The 17,648-nt window shown below is 38.4% G+C and overlaps 1 protein-coding gene across 1 annotated transcript in view; it reads left to right on the top strand.

Moving 5' to 3' along the window:
- Window positions 1-17,648, top strand: part of PPP2R2A (protein phosphatase 2 regulatory subunit Balpha) — an 83,218-nt gene that overhangs the window by 38,297 nt on the left and 27,273 nt on the right. The window lies entirely within an intron of this gene.

The following is a 17,648-nucleotide window of genomic DNA, read 5'->3' as shown; positions in this document are numbered from 1 at the left end:
ATTTATGGTGAAAGTAGGCTGTAGTAGGGATTTGACATAACATATGTAAAAGGCTTCAAGAATCTATACATACACTTCACAAGAATTGCCCAGATATTAGGGCACAGAAACCTCACAAATGCAGAACAACAGAAAAATTAAATGCCTTTTTGCCCTTTCAGACCACATTGTAGTAAAAATTACACTTAATAAAGGGCCTTGGAAATATAAAATAACTAAAGAATTAATGGATCAAAGAACAAATAATAGAAATAATCAACAAATAATAGGCAACAAAATAAACAGATAATAGACAACATTCCAAAGTTAGTGGGGAAATTGTGCCAGAGCACAATTGGGGAAAATTTCTATTTCTAATTTTGTACATGTGTAAAAGAGAGATAGCAGATTAGTGAATTGAACATGAAACTAAACTAGAATTAAATGAAAAATCTGTAGTTCTAACCACCAAAATGAAAATCTTGAAAATCAAAGAAGAGATTAATAAAATTGAAAGTGAATAACTCATTGAACTAATAAATAGATCTAGGATCTGCTTTTATTAAAAAAAAATTACTGGTTAATTTGATTTAAAAAAAAATTACCAGTATGAAAAATTGGGTAAATGTAAATTTTTTTTTTTAATAAAGGTGAATGCACCGCCAATGAAGATAAAACAAAAGCAATGACTAGGAGTTATTTTGCCCAGTTACATGCCTGTAAAACTGATAATCTAAAATGAACAAATATTTACATGGATGTGAACTGTCCAGATGAATATAAGGGGAAGGAGAATATTTAAGAGTATATATACACAAATATCACTGAAAGAAAAAAGGCAATCTGAACTAATAATCTGGAGGTTCTGAAGGAACAAGAGGAAGATATGTAGCTTATTTGGTAGAACTTTTATTTTTACACCCATGTAATTTAAATTATAACAGCTTTGGGGGGCGGGGGAGGTGAGTAAGCAGTTGGGATAAGTGATGTGCCTGAGGTCACACACCTAGTAAATGTTTGAGGCTTCATTTGAACTCAGGTCCTCTTGACTGGGGGTGGGGTGGGGTGGTAGTAAGGGTCAGTTCTTGATCCACTTGATCACCTGAATGTCCCATTATTTGGTAGAACTTTTGAGAATTATGGTGATATAAAACATGGATAGGAATCACATAGGATGAAGTGTGGAAAAAGGATTATGAGTTTGAGAGGTAATTCCTTAGATAAAATTGCAAGTCACTCTGCTTTTTATCAGTGTATTGATAAAATTCAGTTACCCTTAAAAACAGTAAACCACAGATCTTGATAGCCATCACATTTCAAGCCACATATTAAAGGGGTCACCCAATGCAAACCTCTTGTTTTATAGATGAGCTAATTGACAGCAGAAGTGACTTGCTGTCTCACAGGCAGCAGACAGGATTTGAATCCAGATGTTTGGATTCCAAGGCCAGACAGTATCCTTTCTCTGGTCCTGTACTTTACATGCTTCCAGGTTAAAGAGTTGTGAGAAAGAGGATAGTAAAAATGACCAATGGCTGGATGTTTGTGCTTATCATGGAAGGCCTTGCTAAACCACTGCCCAAATACTGCTGAGGTTTCTGGGCTTGGCATGACTCAAGTGTTCCGTCCAGCAGTGTAGAGAGCAGCACACTGTGAGTAACTCTTGTTCATGTCTTCCTGGAGCTTCTCCATGCCCCTGACATTTGAAATTTTGATGTTATTTGCAGATGACAAGTTGTAGTCCTACACTTTTTAGTCTGTGTCTTGGCTCTAGAAATTGATTAGAAATAGAAAATAATAAAAAAAAACAATTCTCTGTAATGCCTCCTTCACTTCATCTGTCACCCCTTTTATTAACAAATGGGGTAAGAAAGTATTTAAGTGCCCATCACCTGCCTGATACCATGTAGTGCACTAGAGATAGAAATGGGGAAAAGAAATGGCCTTTCCTTTCTAGAAGCTTACATTTATCACAGGAGGTGACATATGCATACAAAAGTATCTGTACAATACATAAATCCTGGATAATTTTGGGAAGGGAAGATCAAGAATTCAGAAACACTTCCTGTTAAGTGCCCCATCTCTTTGAATGTGTTCTTGAATAGTTCTAGATTAGACTCAGCTCTAGGAATGTGGAGATATCCAGTTTTGGTATTGGAAAAGTATAACTTGTATATACTTAATATATGTATATAGTAAATGCTTTTAAAATGCTTAGTTGAATTGCTGAATTTCAGCAATTATTAATTTGATTTGAGGTCCTGAGCTCCTGGTAGGGTTACTCACAATGTTTGAAATGGTGTACCCAGTATTTTGAGAGGTTATTTATAAAGTACTTACTTTTTTGAGGAATGGGGACTTTCATATAAATTTTACATATATGCAAAGTCTGTCCCTTTAAGTGTTCTTTTAAAATATTTCCTATAATTTTTTTTCTGAGATCTGTTATATTCCTTTTTCATCTATTGAATTTAAGATTTTCTTCATGACTCATTGCTGTCATTGTGAACTTCAGTTATACTGTGCTGTGATAACTAATATCTTCTGAGCTACTGAGGTATGTTCTTCAGTTTTGTTCATCCCACATAATCTAGTCAGGTGCCAGCTCTTACCGATTCCACCTCCACTATATCTTTCACCTCAGTTCCCCTTAATGTTTCTCACCAATCCTCCTCAATTAAATATGGTTTTCTAATTGGTGATTTCTCCATTCCAGTCCACCCCTCTACACAGCTGCTAAAGTGGTTGGTCTGACTCTGTTGATGAACTCTGTGGAAAGGGAATTTACCCTTCTGTTGTCCCCCTGTTATTGTTAGAATTCTAATAGAAGCTCTTCCATTTGTCATTCCAAGCCTAGCTAGTTCCAACCCACTTTTCTAGCTGTCAGCCATTACTCCCCTTCTGATTCACATGTTCATCTCTTTATTTGCACAGGCTACCTCCTAACCAGAAACATATTCTCCTTAATTTTTAGAAAGCCTTTCTAAAACATGCTCATCATACATACTCTTTTTCTGGCTTCCTAGCTTGGGGGTAGGGGGAAGAAATTCCTTAGTATTTATTTTATAGATACTTAAACTAGGTGTGGTTTATCAACCCTGATAGAATACTAGTTCCCTTCCCTCCACACTTACATGGCAGGAGCTTTATATAAACACTTGTTTATTGATTGGAAATAGATTTGTGCCTTGGTGGGTTTTTTTTTTTTTTTTTGAGAGTTCTGTTCCTTAGTGCCTCACTTATTTGTTTCATGTTTTTGCCTTCCTATACAGTTTACTGTATATTTTGGGCTGTGACCTATAAAATCAGATAGCTCCATATGTTACATTTATTACACAACTCATTGCAAGGCTCTGAAGGGATCTTGGTGATATCACTTTGCCTGTTTGTTTTTGTTTTTGTTTTTTTTTTGGCTTCTCAATTTGTGAATATGTTGTGTAATGACCATATACAGTAAGCTCTCTTAAATAATCATCTTGCCCAAAATAATCATATGGATCTGCCAGGCATTTTCTTCATTTGCTCTGACTAAATGTTTGAGGCCCCAGTAATGGTCCTCATTATCTCATTAGCCTCATTCGTAGTCAGGGAGGGTTGGACTGCCCTTTCTGAGCCTTTTTTGGATTCCCACAAGCTAGGCCACTTGGTGCCCGGCAATTGGACTGGGGTCTGTCAAAGCTCCATCTTCTTCTCTCCCTTCCCTCCTGTTCTTCTTTTGTACTGTCTCTCCCACACCTCCACTTAATGCTTTCCAAGTCATCCCTCCTGCATTGGCAAGACTCTCAAGCAGTTCAGTTATGCATGTTTCTCTCCAGTTGCTTTTTTCTCACTTTTACCCCTAGTTTTACTCTTCCAAGCCTTAGCCATGGATCATTCACAATATCTGCTGTTGCACAAAGTCCTGGAACCACTTACTGGGCCCACTATGAGTTTATGTTACGTAGGTTGAGCTGGGTGGTTAGAGCGCTGACTTTGGAGTCAGGAAGACTGACCTCTTCTTTCTGAGTTCGAATCTAGTCTCTGACACTTAATAGCTGTGTGACCCTAGGCAAGTTGCTTCACCTTGTTTGCCTCAGTTTCCCTCATCTGTAAAAAAGAGTGTAGAAGGAAAGAGCCAACCACTCCAGTATTTTTGTCAAGAAAACCCAAGATGGGATCATGAAGAGTCAGACAAGGACTGAACCAGAAGTTGAATTGGACCTTCAACTGGGGCAGGGCGATCTTTTGAAGCCTGTTATCAATTCATTCTTTCATTCACCACAGCAAAAGACTTCCAAATCTTTTTTATCCTTCCTCAAGGCTCTCAATCTCTCTTCTTCCCCCATTGTCAGAGTAGAACTTTATCTAGTATTTCATTTGAAACATTGAGGCCTTTGGAGAAGAATTCCATCTTTTTTTTTCTTGTCCTCCAAATCATTTTCATTTGGCCTTTGGTAGCTAGGTAATATCATTGTGCACTGAGTGTGAGGGCAGGTCTGGAGTGTGGAAGATCCAGTCCATCCTCCATTCCGTATTTCTAAAGCACAAGTCTGACCATGTCATTCCTTCTGTCTTCTTTTTAATAATAGCTTTTTATTTTCAAAATACATGCAAAGGAAAATTTCAACATTCACCTTGTAAAATCTTGTGTACCAAATTTTTCTTTCTCCTTTTCCCCCATCCCCTTCCCTAGAAACAGCTAATCCAATATAGATTAAACATATGTAATTTTTCTGAACATATTTCCACATTGATCGTGCTGCATAAGAAAAATCAGATCAAGAAGGGAAAAAAATGGGGGGAAAAACCCAAATAAAAACAAAAACAAAAAAAAAGGTGAAAATACTATGTTGTGATCCATATTCAGGCCCCATAGTCCTCTTTATGGAGGCAGATAGCTCTCTCCATCACAAGTCTATTGGAATTATCTTGAATCCCCTCATTTTTGAAAAGAGCCACGTCCATCATCGTTGATCATCACATAATCTTTTAATGTACATGTATCTTGGTTCTACTCACTTCACTTAGCATCATTTCACATAAGTTTCTCCCAGCCTTTCTGAAATCATCCTGCTGATCCTTTCTTATAGAACAATAATATTCTATAACATTAATATCCCATAACTTACTCAGCCATTCCTCAACTCATGAGCATCCACTTAGCTTCCAGTTTATTGCCACTACAAAGAGGGCTACTACAAACATTTTTGCACATATGGGTCCTTTTCCCTCTTTTAAGATCTTTTGGGATACAGGACCAGTAGAGACACTGCTCAATCAAAGAGTATGCAGAGTGTGATAGACCTTGGGTAAAGTTCCAAATTGCTTTCTGGAATGGGTGGATCAGTTCACAACTCTACCAGCAATGTATTAGTTTTTCAGTTTTCCCACATCCTTTCCAACATTTATCATTATCTTTTCCTGTCATTTTAGGCAATCTGAGAGGTGTAGTTAACACTTTAGTGTTGTCTTAATTTGCATTTCTCTTAGTAATAGTGATTGAGAGCATTTTTTCATATGCAATGTCATGCCTTCTCACTTCTCCATGGTATGCATGAGCACGTGTCTCTCCCCCCTCCTCCTAAACTGAAAAAGAGCAGGTTAAGTAATAAAGTAGCATTTTGAACCTTACATAGAAATACATTATATAGACCCTATGTTCTATAATGACAGGGTATGTAGTTTTTGAATTTTCAAATTACAATCCACCATGACTTCCTAATAATAATAGCTAATTTATGTAATTATTTAAGGTAATTCTAAGCACTTTGTAGATATTTCTCATTTGATCCTCATAATAGCCCTGGTAGGTAGGATGCTACTGTTCTCATTTTACAAATGAGGAAACTAAGACAGGTGAAGAGATGTTTTCTCAATAGATAGCTTGGTATCTATTATATTTGGAGTCATTAGGAAGGTAACAAAAAATTGTGTTTGGTCGTCTTGTCAGCTATAATTTGTCCTTCTTGAGATTTGACAAAAAAAATTCAACAAACATTTCTAAAAATGCTCATAGGATCCAAAGGATTGTGCTAATATAACTAAGTAACTAAAGAGATACTGTAGTTCACCTTGGTAAACTTTGAGCCGGGGCCTGTTTTCCTTCAGTTCATAGCCTCAGATCCTAGTTGAGATTTACTTCAGAAATTGAACATTTTTGTCCTTGGCCCCCAGAATATAAAGACAAGATTCTTTAAAGCTCTCTTATAGCCTAAGGGAGTTTTAAGCGTCTGTGGTGATTTAAACAAGTAAACAGTTAAGTATAAGATAATTGTAGGGATCAAGAAAGGCTTCTTAGAAGAAGAAATAGTACTGAACCAGCTTTGTGGATTATAAAAGTCATTTGTCAGGTGGGATTGACATAGGATCAAAGATGGAAAGTTGGATGAGGAAGAATAGGTTTAGGAGAGGTGAGGCATGGGAAAATACGGAAGAATAGGTTGTGGTCAGAGAATTTCTGAGTTCTGCTTCATATTAAGAACAATTTTGTGGGTGATGGCTAGACATTCACTTAGAGCTCCTGTGCCTAAGAAAGTGACCAAACTGTTTTGGACCGATAGCACCATCTGGCGGTCAGCACTGGGAATTATCTGATTCTGTGCTCTTTCCTTGGAGTGTGGGGATAGGTAGGGATAGGAATAGAGGATTTTCTGCATTTATGCTCAACCCAGTTATCCTAGAATGATATAGAGATGGAAAGGAATTTGGAGGCTATCTAGTCAAACTCCTCAATGTATAGAAATAATTGAGGCTGAGAGGTTGTGTTACTTAACTTAATACGACACAGGTAACAAGGGAAAAAGGTAGAATTCCGACTAACGGTCTTTTGTCAACAAAATTCTTCAGTCCTTCCACTGTGTTACAGCTGTCTCTCCATTCTTGGGAATATGGAATATTCAATGATAGAATGGACAACCTTATTCACTGGGGCTTTACTGTTACTGGACAAATAGAAGCAGGCTAGGTCAGGAGTTAATTGTGAATTTTGTAAAGAAGAGCATATCCAAAAGGATATATATTAGGTGAGATGCTGTGAAAACTGAACATTTCCCATTTTCTTCCCTATATTTCATTTTAGCCCCTTCCTCTAAGAGTTGCTCTAATTGTAACTGATTAATTTGGATGATACTAAAACTTGTTGCAGTGAAAAAGAAATAATATATTGGACATCATAAAGAAGTAATGCCATAATCCTTTAAAGGCACTTGGATATGATTGAAGTTCTTTAAATAATTCTAGAAAAGTCTCCATGGGCCCTTCATCCTCCATTATACCTATTTTTTTAAAGCATAAATATTCAACAAATAAGCATTTTCAATATTTGTATTTCCTTAATTATAAATATTGCAGAAATCCCTCTTTACTTATTCCATTCCATATCTGCCACATTTAGGGTGGGCTAGTTTGAGACTTCTTATACAATAATGTGCTGGGGATTTCTGGTAGCCAGTTTGAGAGTTGAAGTAGGGACTACCTCTATTGCTACTTTTGGTTAAATGATCAAAATGAACAGAAAGGCTGCAGTGCAAAAAGGATCTTGATTTAGAACTTAGCTTTTTCCACTTGCATCCTGGGGGTCCTGAGCAAATCCCTTCATATATTGTGGCTTCATTTCCTCATCTACAAAAATGAAGAATTAGACCTTAGAATTTCTAAGATCCCTGCGAGTTTTAAAGCTATCAGTTTAGGGCACTAGATACAGCTGACTTTTCATGGGGAATGAAGGAAGAGTGAGAGATGGATGGCAGTGGTACCCACAGGCCCTGCCCCACAGCCTCTTCTCTTGGGAGTACTTTTAGTCTGAGGATTTATGTGGGCATGAATTTCTTGTCCAGGTTGGGAAGTCAGTCTGCACGCATGGGAAGAATACCAACAAGGAGAAGCTTTGGATTCTTTGGTACAGTAACACATTCAAGTATGTGCTTAATAGAATTGCTTTTAGGTTCCTTGGATTTGAAGCTGGATGAAAACCTTGTTAATAACTCTGTAGCAAGTTCCTTCACAAGGTCATATGATAATCGCTTTTGAGTTGGAGGTGACTTCAGAAGACCCTTTTATACCAACTCATTGAGCATCTGAAGAGTTAGAAGTCCATAATAGTAAGTGACAGGTCAAGGTCATTTAGAAAGTGACTGACTAAATCAGAGGCTGCTGACTCCAGCCAGAGCTACTACAGTGTACCAAGCCTTCATATTACAGAAGAGAAAATTGAGGAGGAAGCTCCCCTTCCCCCAGTGGAGATTTTCCCCCCAATATTATATAGGTAGTTAATATTAGAGCTGTCCTTCATACTCTGGATTATTAGGTTAAGCTTATGTGGCTTTCATAGGCTGCCTTACCCCATCCCCTGGGGAGGTGGGGGGAGATTTTACAGAATCCAGCAACAGTGGATTTTGAAGTCAAATTGAAAACAGTTTTTAAAATTATTTTAGTGACTGGCTGTGTATTTGTTTTTTATTCTTCATTTTTAAAGATGTCTTGATGTTGTGCAAAGTCACCTGCCTCACTCTCTTCCTGGGTCATTGTCCAGTGTCAATACTAAGGCCAAAGTAACTGGCGATGCTAGTGGATGACCTTGGTATCTCGGACCCCTCCCCAGGTGTAAGGACTCCAGAGCAGAAGCCACAATCCCCTTCAAGGTCCTTGGGACAGCTTGTTCTCCTCCAGCACCTGTGCTATAGAACTTCAGTGGGTTTGAGGCTGGTCAGCTACCTGAAACCAGTGTGGCTTATCTGTTAAGTTGGTTTTACCTGGGTGTGGCTGTACCTACTTCTTGTAGTCACAGGTAAAGGATTCGCAAAGCCTCACAGTGGAGAGATTTAAGTCCCCCTGAATACCCCACACAACTGTCCATTGATATTGGAGAGCTCAATGTATGTATGCATTTTTAAAAGTACATTAAATGTTATGTCATGTAAAGATTTGTTCTGGAATGCACCCAAAATTGTTGGTTTTATCAGATTATCTTGAAATTGAATGTCTACAGATTTATGTGCATCTTATATTCTGTGACATTGAATAAAGGCAAACGCTTAAACACTCAATGCACTTGAACCGTTTTCTCCTTTTTTTTTTTTTTTCTATTTTGAGAGTGTTCAGAGCTATTCCATTTTTAGATTATAGTGTGATTGTCTCAGCTTTTAAAAATGTATTTTTTCCCCAAGCCCTAAGCCTTCAGTGTTTAACTAGGCAGGATTTGCAGACTTCTGACCAGTGCATATCACCTTCTCTGTTTGCAAGTCCACCTCCTAAAGACTAGCAAAAAATAGCCTGCACTGAAGCGGGGAGGGAGGAGGCAGCAGGCAGCAGACAGCAGCAGCCAAGCTAAAGCTCTGCCTGCCACCCAGTGCCGCATAACCCTGCCTGTAATTAGCATTGGGATTCTATTTACAAATACAAAGAAAAGACCAGCATTCGTTTTGTTTGGCAACTGGGGTGTTAACACAGATGAAAATACACAAGTGAATCAGTGTTCCCAGAAGATGAAATGCTTCCCCTGTCAATTCTCACATAATGTTAAATCTACTCAGTCCAACAGCAGTGCTTTGATGTCTGCTTGTTTCTTTGACCAAGGTATGGGAATAACAGTATTCTTAATGGTGAGTTCTTTGATTTTTTTTCAAAGGAATAGTAAGCTGCTTGGGTTATTTTCCGTAACATACAGTTCTGACCCTCCCTCCTTCCAAAAAAAATGTTTGATAATATATTTTATTTCTGAGCTAATAAAATTAACCTACTTGGATTTTGACCCTTTTGATTGGAAAGGTTATTTGAAATGATGTTACTAAAAATGTCTAGGTGCCAATTTTTGAGCAGCATATTTTGATTTATATCTCATTGACATGGTTTTTTTTTTTTTTGTAGCTATGAAATTAATTGGTACATTAGTATACATATGTAGGTGTGTATATATGTGTATGCACATACCATACACATGTAGATGAAAAAATAAAATTTGAGTTGGTATTTTAGTTTGAAGACCATATGGGAGAAACATGGTTATTCCATTTTAGGGGTATGGAGAAGCTTACTAAGTAGTTCCTTCATGTAGTTGATGTATAACAAAGGTTAAAAGCTGCGACAACTGCTAATATGGAGCATAGCCCCCACATACTGCCCTGCAGTGCAGCAAAAGAAATACAAGTCTTAGGATTTCAAGTGCGAAGGCCTTTGGGCCAGCAACTTCATCTTAATCTTGACTTGAATTCCCTGGGGTTAAACTCTAAAACTAGAGAACTGCCCCATATAGAAAGTGACCACTAGTGCCCAGCTCTTTTAGGACAGATAAAATGGCCAATGAGCTTCTATTTTTAGTCAGCCGTATTGAATCTTTTTTGTTGACTTTACGTATTTGTAAGTTTTGGTTTTGTATGTATAATAATTTTAATAATGTAGGAGATTAACTAAAAATTTTAAGGGCTGCAATGAACAATACACTTTGCTTAGTTTTTCTCTCATCCACTTGTTGAAAGCTGTTTTTGGTTGCTTGATAAAGATTTAGTAGTGTGAGGATATTATGTGTATTAAAATAGATACACATGAAAACTGTCCCTCCTATGTATTTACATTGCATATGGTATTCTAATGTGTACTATAACACATACAATGTTACTTTATGATCATGGTAGCAAATTTCATTAGCTGAATTATTGAAGCATAAAACTTGTAGCTTTCCTAGTTGTTTGAGGGTGAATGCTGCCAATGGAAAGCTTAAAGTATCAGTTGGACCTCTTATTAAGGGGCATTGGCTAAAGACTTAGCTTTGATTCTGGCGTCTTTAGGAACTTGGATTGTGTTCCATTCTTGTTTGTTTGTTTGTTTCCATGTCTAACAATGATCTGTTTTCTACTTTTCCTTTGTCTTTTTATATTTCAGATGGTTGAAAGTCATCCTTGGATATCTTATCTGTTGAAGAGAATTGCTTCTTTCCAACTTTTTATTTTCTTGACAGATGGGAAGGAGGAAGGTAGCGATATACTTCCCCTTCTCCCTGCTTAAGAACATCTTCTTCCAGCTTCTGACTCAAACCTTTCACTTGTACTGATATCTTTCTTAGAAGATAAACTGATAAAATTAGAGAAGAAAGTAGAATTGTCTTTGCCCAAAAAGTATCAGATGCCAACAGATATGTCTATTCTACAATTTACATCTCACCTTGTTCACGCTGGAGTTTTCATGAATGAAACTAGTTATTTTGTTTCCAGACTTATCTTCAGCTTTCTTAGCTTGGCATGGACTAGTTCCCATCTGCTATGCTACTTATTCTTAGCTGTTCTCAGATTCCTTTAAAATTGTATTATTCCTCCCCATTCCCACCCATCACCCCAACAGCTCTTTCACATCCCATGATGCTCATTCCTGCTTGAAATAGTCTCCTTAACTCTTCCCCTAATCTTAGGCAATCTTTAATACCAAACTCAAATGGCCTTTCAATGAAGAGTTCTTTGACTGTCTTCTCTCTCCTGGACTCCTCTTTCCTCTAAGTTTATAACATTTTGTTCTGTACTTCTTTACTTGTATTGTATATGTCATACATACTCATCTATTTGTCTGAAAAGCAGGGACTGTAGCTCTCTCAGTACTTAGCAAAGGATCACATGTAAGAAGTGTTCGAACAAATGTTGAATGAATTAAATTATTGGATAGAAAGCTGAATATGTAAAAATCGAGTAGGCAACAAACTAGTATTTTGACTCCTACCTCATCAATATACTATTCTGACTCTTATTGCAAAGGGCTGGCTGCATGTCTTCTGCCATGGTATTGGACAGGGGATGAGGAAAGGGTTCTCTTGCCCTATATATGCGTCTTATGTCGGGATTGTCACCTGACAACTTAGAAGTACCCAAAAACCTAAATCCCAGTGGCTGCTGCAATATCTTCTAAATAAGTTAGTGGAAAAAAAGTTAGTGCAGAAACTTTGAGACAACTAGTTTGAATTCGAAATTAAATATCATGTGTACAGTTTGAGTCTTACTCTGGCAACTGCTGTTGTAACTGTGTGTCTTTTGTATCTAATCACCTTAGTCTGCTGCAGTCCAATAGTGTAGAATGGTGAGAAGTTATCGTGTAAGCCGTTAATTTGCCTTTTTTTTTTTTTTTTTTTTTTTTTTTTTTTAAGTAATGGTAGGCAGGTCTGGCTTTGTGTTTCCAGAGGCATGTGTTTGCTATAGAAATTACTACAAATGATGCTACTGACCATTGCCCTATTAAATTGTTTGGCCTTAAGCTCTGATATATACAAAAATAAAATAGAGATAGGATGATAACTAAAAATAATAACTAAATTTTGTATATCTAACATCTTGGATTTAATATTTTAGAAGAAATCTTCAGGAATATTCTTTTTCTTCCCTTTATCTGAATTATAATTTAAATCATTGTATCTTTATTTTTCCCTGTTTTTGGTTACTATATTATTTTCTTTTTTTAAAAAAGAAGAAAAATATAATATCAATTATGTTGGAAATTGTCTGATTACTGCCTGATATGTATTACTTCCTTCAATGATTCCTTCATTTTTGTTTTTCATTTAATTTTATCCTAGCTGAGAATGAGGAAACCTAAACCAATCTTTTGTCCCTAGTAATTATGTAACTAATTTTGGTAATTTCTGTGCTTTATTTTGGTTCATTTATAAAATAAAATGGTTGACTTCTAGGAATATTAAGACCTTTCCAATTCCCCAAATCTGCTTTTATGTTCTTTTCTCTCTAGCACATTGTAATTGGTTTTTGTTTTTTGCTGAGGCAGTTGGGGCTAAGGGACTTGCCCAGGGTCACACAGCTAGGAAGTGTGGTCAGATTTGAACTCAGGTCCTCCTGACTTCAGGGCTGGTACTTTTATCTACTGCTCCACCTAGCTGCCCTGTAATTGGGTTTTTGAACTTCTGGATAAAGGACTTTACTGAGGGACTCTATAAATATTTACAAAGCTGGAATAATAATAGCACTAATCTCCCTTGATTGTTGTTTGGATAAAATATGTTAAAGTCTGTAAGGTTGAAACTGGAGCTTCTCCTGATTCTGGAGGTTCCATCAATAAGGAAGGGGCCTCAGAGTAAGTACTCGCGTCTCCATGTAAGTGTCTGTATAGTTTTGTCTTCTATGTTGAGACTTAATTTGGATTCTGTATTAGTGGACAGAAGAGTTGTATTCACATGTCTTAGAATGAGCTCTCCAGTTGGTCCTGGGAATATTGGGAGTGGCTCGGGGCCCCAGGGATAATAACCCCCCAGGGTTGGAGTGGCTTGGCCCAGAACTGTTCTCCAGCTTCCTGAGGCTGATTACTCATCTGATCTCCTCAGTTTACCCCCCAGTTCCTGAAACTCACTAATGTGGATGTCCAGGTCTAGTCAGAATTCCTGGGGAGCTTTGAGAAGCCCAGATCCAATATGTTGGGCCAAGAGGAGCTCGAATTTGAATGGGCCAAAGAGAATCGGAGGCATTCCGGCCACAAAGAAGACTTGGGATCTGATCTTCTTGTGCCTTTCCGCGATGTTCGGGAGTACAGGGAAGAAAATGGTCCTGTGTGTCCAGGAGTCAGTTTTGGAATATGAGACTGCCTAGAATGGGGAAGGCTGTGTTTTAACATGACACTTTGAAGAAGATAGTTTCCGGGAAGGGGAGCAGCTCATGTAGGTAAAGCTCACAGTTGTTGAGATCAGCTGAACTAATAGCTAAGTGTAGACACAGGGATCTTTCTATCCCAAAGGAACATCATTCAGAATCATTTTTCAATATTTGTAGATGGAATAGAAAGTATTAGAACTGCTGGTTAAGGAACAATCCATAAATACCAGTTTGTTTAGAATTATGATTAGTATGAATAGTTCAAGAAAATTCACAAAAATACGAGGTGTATTTAGTGTATGTATGAACTATGTGGAAACAAAACAACTTTTTACAACTTTTAACTGGAATTTTTTTAGTGTTTCTGGGATCAAATAGTTCAAATATGTTACAAGTTACATAACCTAATATTACTAAAATATGACTACCTCTTACACACACACACACACATCATTCATTAATTCTTCCTTAAACTATTGCAAAATAGGCTTCCAATCTGTTCTTTTCTCTTCCCCATACACTGCGCCCCCCCCCCCCCCAAGTCAGCCACTTAAGTATTTTATGTACGGATTTGGCAGATCTCCTCTCTGTTCAGAATCCTTTAATGACTTTTTATTGCCTTAGCCTGGCAGCCAGACTCCTCCACATCAGTTTGTGTCCTGCATGTCTTATTTTCGCCCCTGGACACTTTCCTTGCCTTGCCTGGCCATTGCTTACATTGTGGTTCATGCCCCGTGTTCAGTCTGTACCTGGAACAGGAGGACTGCTTTCCTCCTGAAGCCTCGCTTTTCCCTCAATTGAGGGTTCTTCCCATCTCTCTTGGGCCTAACATGGGCCCCTTATTTATGGGCTGGTGGCAAAACGAATGGGGTTTCAGACTCAAGTCAAGAGGAGCTGGTATGAAACCCCAACAATGAAACCCACGGCACTGCATGATGGCGGGCCTCCTCCTGATGCCTCCATTTCCTTAAAGTAAATGAGAGGGCTCGACTCACCCTTGGGTTCCTTTCCAGCTTGAAACGGTGATCTGTGATATTGAGCGCATGACACTTTTTTGCTCAGTGACATTAATGCCATGGATTTGATTATCTGTGAAAACTTCCGTGTCTGATTCCCTTCCTAGATGCTCCCTCTAGCAGTTTGTTGGGCTTTTCTGCCTGTATTTCTCTATGTAAAGCAATATGTTGAAAGCCCCAAGTCCTTATCTCTCACCCTCATCTTTCTTTCCATCTGCCGGACTTTCCTCTTTTTGTTGAGTGTTCTACAGTCAGGATGCTACCTCTCACTTCTGTAATCCGGTCTAGGGCCTTCCCCTCGTTTTTCTTTTGGTCCCTCATATTGCCGCTTTTCCAGGTCCAGATCTCATGTCTGTTGCCTGTACTTTATCTGCAGGACAGTCCATCTTCCATCCACTGTATTGCAGTCTAAGATGGCATTAATATTTTGGGATTTCTTGTCACGTTTATGATTCAAACTGAGGCTGTGTTATTAAACTCTCAAATCATCTTGGAATAAGAAAAGCATCACCTATGCAGCTTCTTCCATTTTCCTTTTTTTTTTTTTTTTTTTTTTTTTTTTAAACCCAAGTTGGGGTCTGTTTCCATTTCATCTTTGAATCCTAGCACAGTGCCTGGCACTGGCAGATCCTTAATAAATGCTTATGGATCTGATTAATAGAGACCTGCCGCCTTTTCTCCTCCCCTCCCAAACACTTCCCATGGCATCTTCAGAGAGCAGCTTACTGAGCTTCCTCATCCTTCTCCCTTAAATTCTTCCAAGAAGGTCTCTGCAGTCTGAGATTGTGCACTATCTATTGTTAATCCAAGGGCTTTATACCAGTGTGATCTTGAACTAGCTAGCCATTTTCCCTGCTCTGGAGACTAACTCATTACCTCTTCCAAGTCATACATTTTCCAGATGAAGTGTTTTATACCACTTGTTATATACAACCATCTTTTATACGAATTGATAGATGAGAAAACATTTATTCAGCACCGACTTTGTTCTAGACATGGTGCGAAGTACCATTGCAAACTCAAGTAGTTTATGTCCTTGTAGGAAATAGTAACTCTTTTGGACTTGGACTCCTTCAACAGTCTGGTGAAACCTTTTGGACACCTCAGAACAATGTTTTTATAGAATAAAATGCGTGGGATTACAAAGGAAACCAATTACATTGAAGACAGTTATCAAAATACTGAAAAACAAAACAAGACAAAAACACCTCACAGGCCCCTGGGTCTTGTAATAAAGAGAGACAGTAGCAACAGGTAGTTGGTGGTCAGAGAAGGGATTTTTGTGGCAGAAAGTCATCTGAATGATGAGTGGAACCCTAGGCAGCCAGGCAATGCAGCACTGCCTTGCAGGGTGTTTTGATAGCAAGAGATAGGAATGGGGAGGAACGACTTGTAGAGGGGGACGAAGTGACAGGGGCCTGGGCAAGTGTCGACTTCTTGGGAGAGGCCAAAGGGAAGGGAGCTGGCGCCTTAGCTTGTCGGACACAACTGAAAGTCTTGTTCACCTATCCCCTGCGGATGAGTGCTAGGGCTGTCTGGACCAGGGAGTGCTTTCAGAGAAAGAGGGGGGTGGCTGTCCAGGCAGGACTTGGTCTGACTGATACAATGCTGCAACCCACAGGATTTCTTCCAGCCCCTTGGTTTGCCTTTAGTTTAAAAAATACTGATCTGCATCTCACTCATGTGGTGGTTTTATACAGGACTCATTTCTCAACAAACTTCTTTCTTAAAGAAGGAAATCACTAAAGCCACACCTCTTGCCTTCACCCAGTAATAATGGTTTATCATATTCTCACAGTAGCCTCTTGGCCTTGTTGGCTACTTTCATATTTCAATTGGTCCTCACAGCCATCCTTGGAAGTAAATGCTATTATTCCCCCATTCTATAGATGAGGACACTGAGGTGTAAAGGTTAAATGTTGTTTAGGGTCACATAGATAGGAAGTTCCAAAGTTGCATTTGATCTGGACTTCTTGATACCAGCACTATCCACTTCACACCTGGCTGCTTCTGTCTAGGCAAATCGAACCCTAGCTTTTGCTAGAGATTGCTTTTTCAATCAAAAATGGAACTTTCACAAGGAAGTGAGGAGGAGCCAGCCGGTCTCTGGCTGGCCTGTGCTTCGAGTACTCTCCCTGCTTTAGGCTGGCTTCTGGCTAAAATCTCGGCTTTCTGATCCCGAGGATGTCTGTGCCTTCCCTGCTTGCACATTGTGTCCCACTTAACACAGGGAAGACTTCTTTTTTGGCCTTACTTTATATACTTAATGCTTAATTGTGCCTGGTATACAGTAGATGCTTAATAAATAAATGCTTGTTGTTTGATGACTGTGGCATAAAAAGACAAAGATGGAATAGTCCTTAACAGGCTTGTGTTAGAAGACATAAACTGGTATCTCAAAACTGAGTTTGGGTTAAAATACTGCTCCATAGTAGGATTTTGTGTGGTGGTATCAAGTTAGAAATGTATTCAATTAAGCATTCCACAATGATACTGATTACCTGGCAATGTAGGAAAAGTCCCAGTTTGCAGTGTTTGCCATCCTTCCCCCACCCCCCATTACACTAAACATATATTTGACAGAAAATATGAAAATTGCCCCCAAAGTTATTTCCTGCTAGAAATATAGAGAACAGAGTTTGTATTGATTTTTATAGGACTCACTAGTACATTTCTTTTTTGTATGAATACTTTTTCTTAGAGAATTTGTTTAAATAACATCTAGTGAATAAGTTTGCCTAATCTTCAGTAATAATTTTTTCATGGTGATACTTGGTTCTTTGCCTTAGAATTTCCCTTCATTATGAGATTAACTGTTACTTGGGGGAAGAAAGCAACAATTACCTTATTTGAACTTAGCTCTGAAATTGGCCATTGCTTTTGAGTGTAATTTGACTACCTCTTCCATCGGCCCCTGCATTTGTGCACTTGCACATTAGGAGAGAGTCCACCTAAAAGATTGATTGCCTTGGATTTCTGATTGACTCAGTAAATTAGAAATTTCCTTGGGTTTCCCTTGTAGAACTTTGCTGAATTCATGTGAATGTAGGAAAAAGGAGTCAGAAAGTAGATAGCTAGGTGGCACAGTGGATAGAGAGCAATA

Source organism: Antechinus flavipes, chromosome 2 (genome assembly GCF_016432865.1).
Source record: "Antechinus flavipes isolate AdamAnt ecotype Samford, QLD, Australia chromosome 2, AdamAnt_v2, whole genome shotgun sequence".
NCBI lineage: Eukaryota > Metazoa > Chordata > Mammalia > Dasyuromorphia > Dasyuridae > Antechinus > Antechinus flavipes.
Note: the sequence above shows the minus strand (reverse complement) of the source record. Positions and strands in the feature narration are given on the sequence as shown.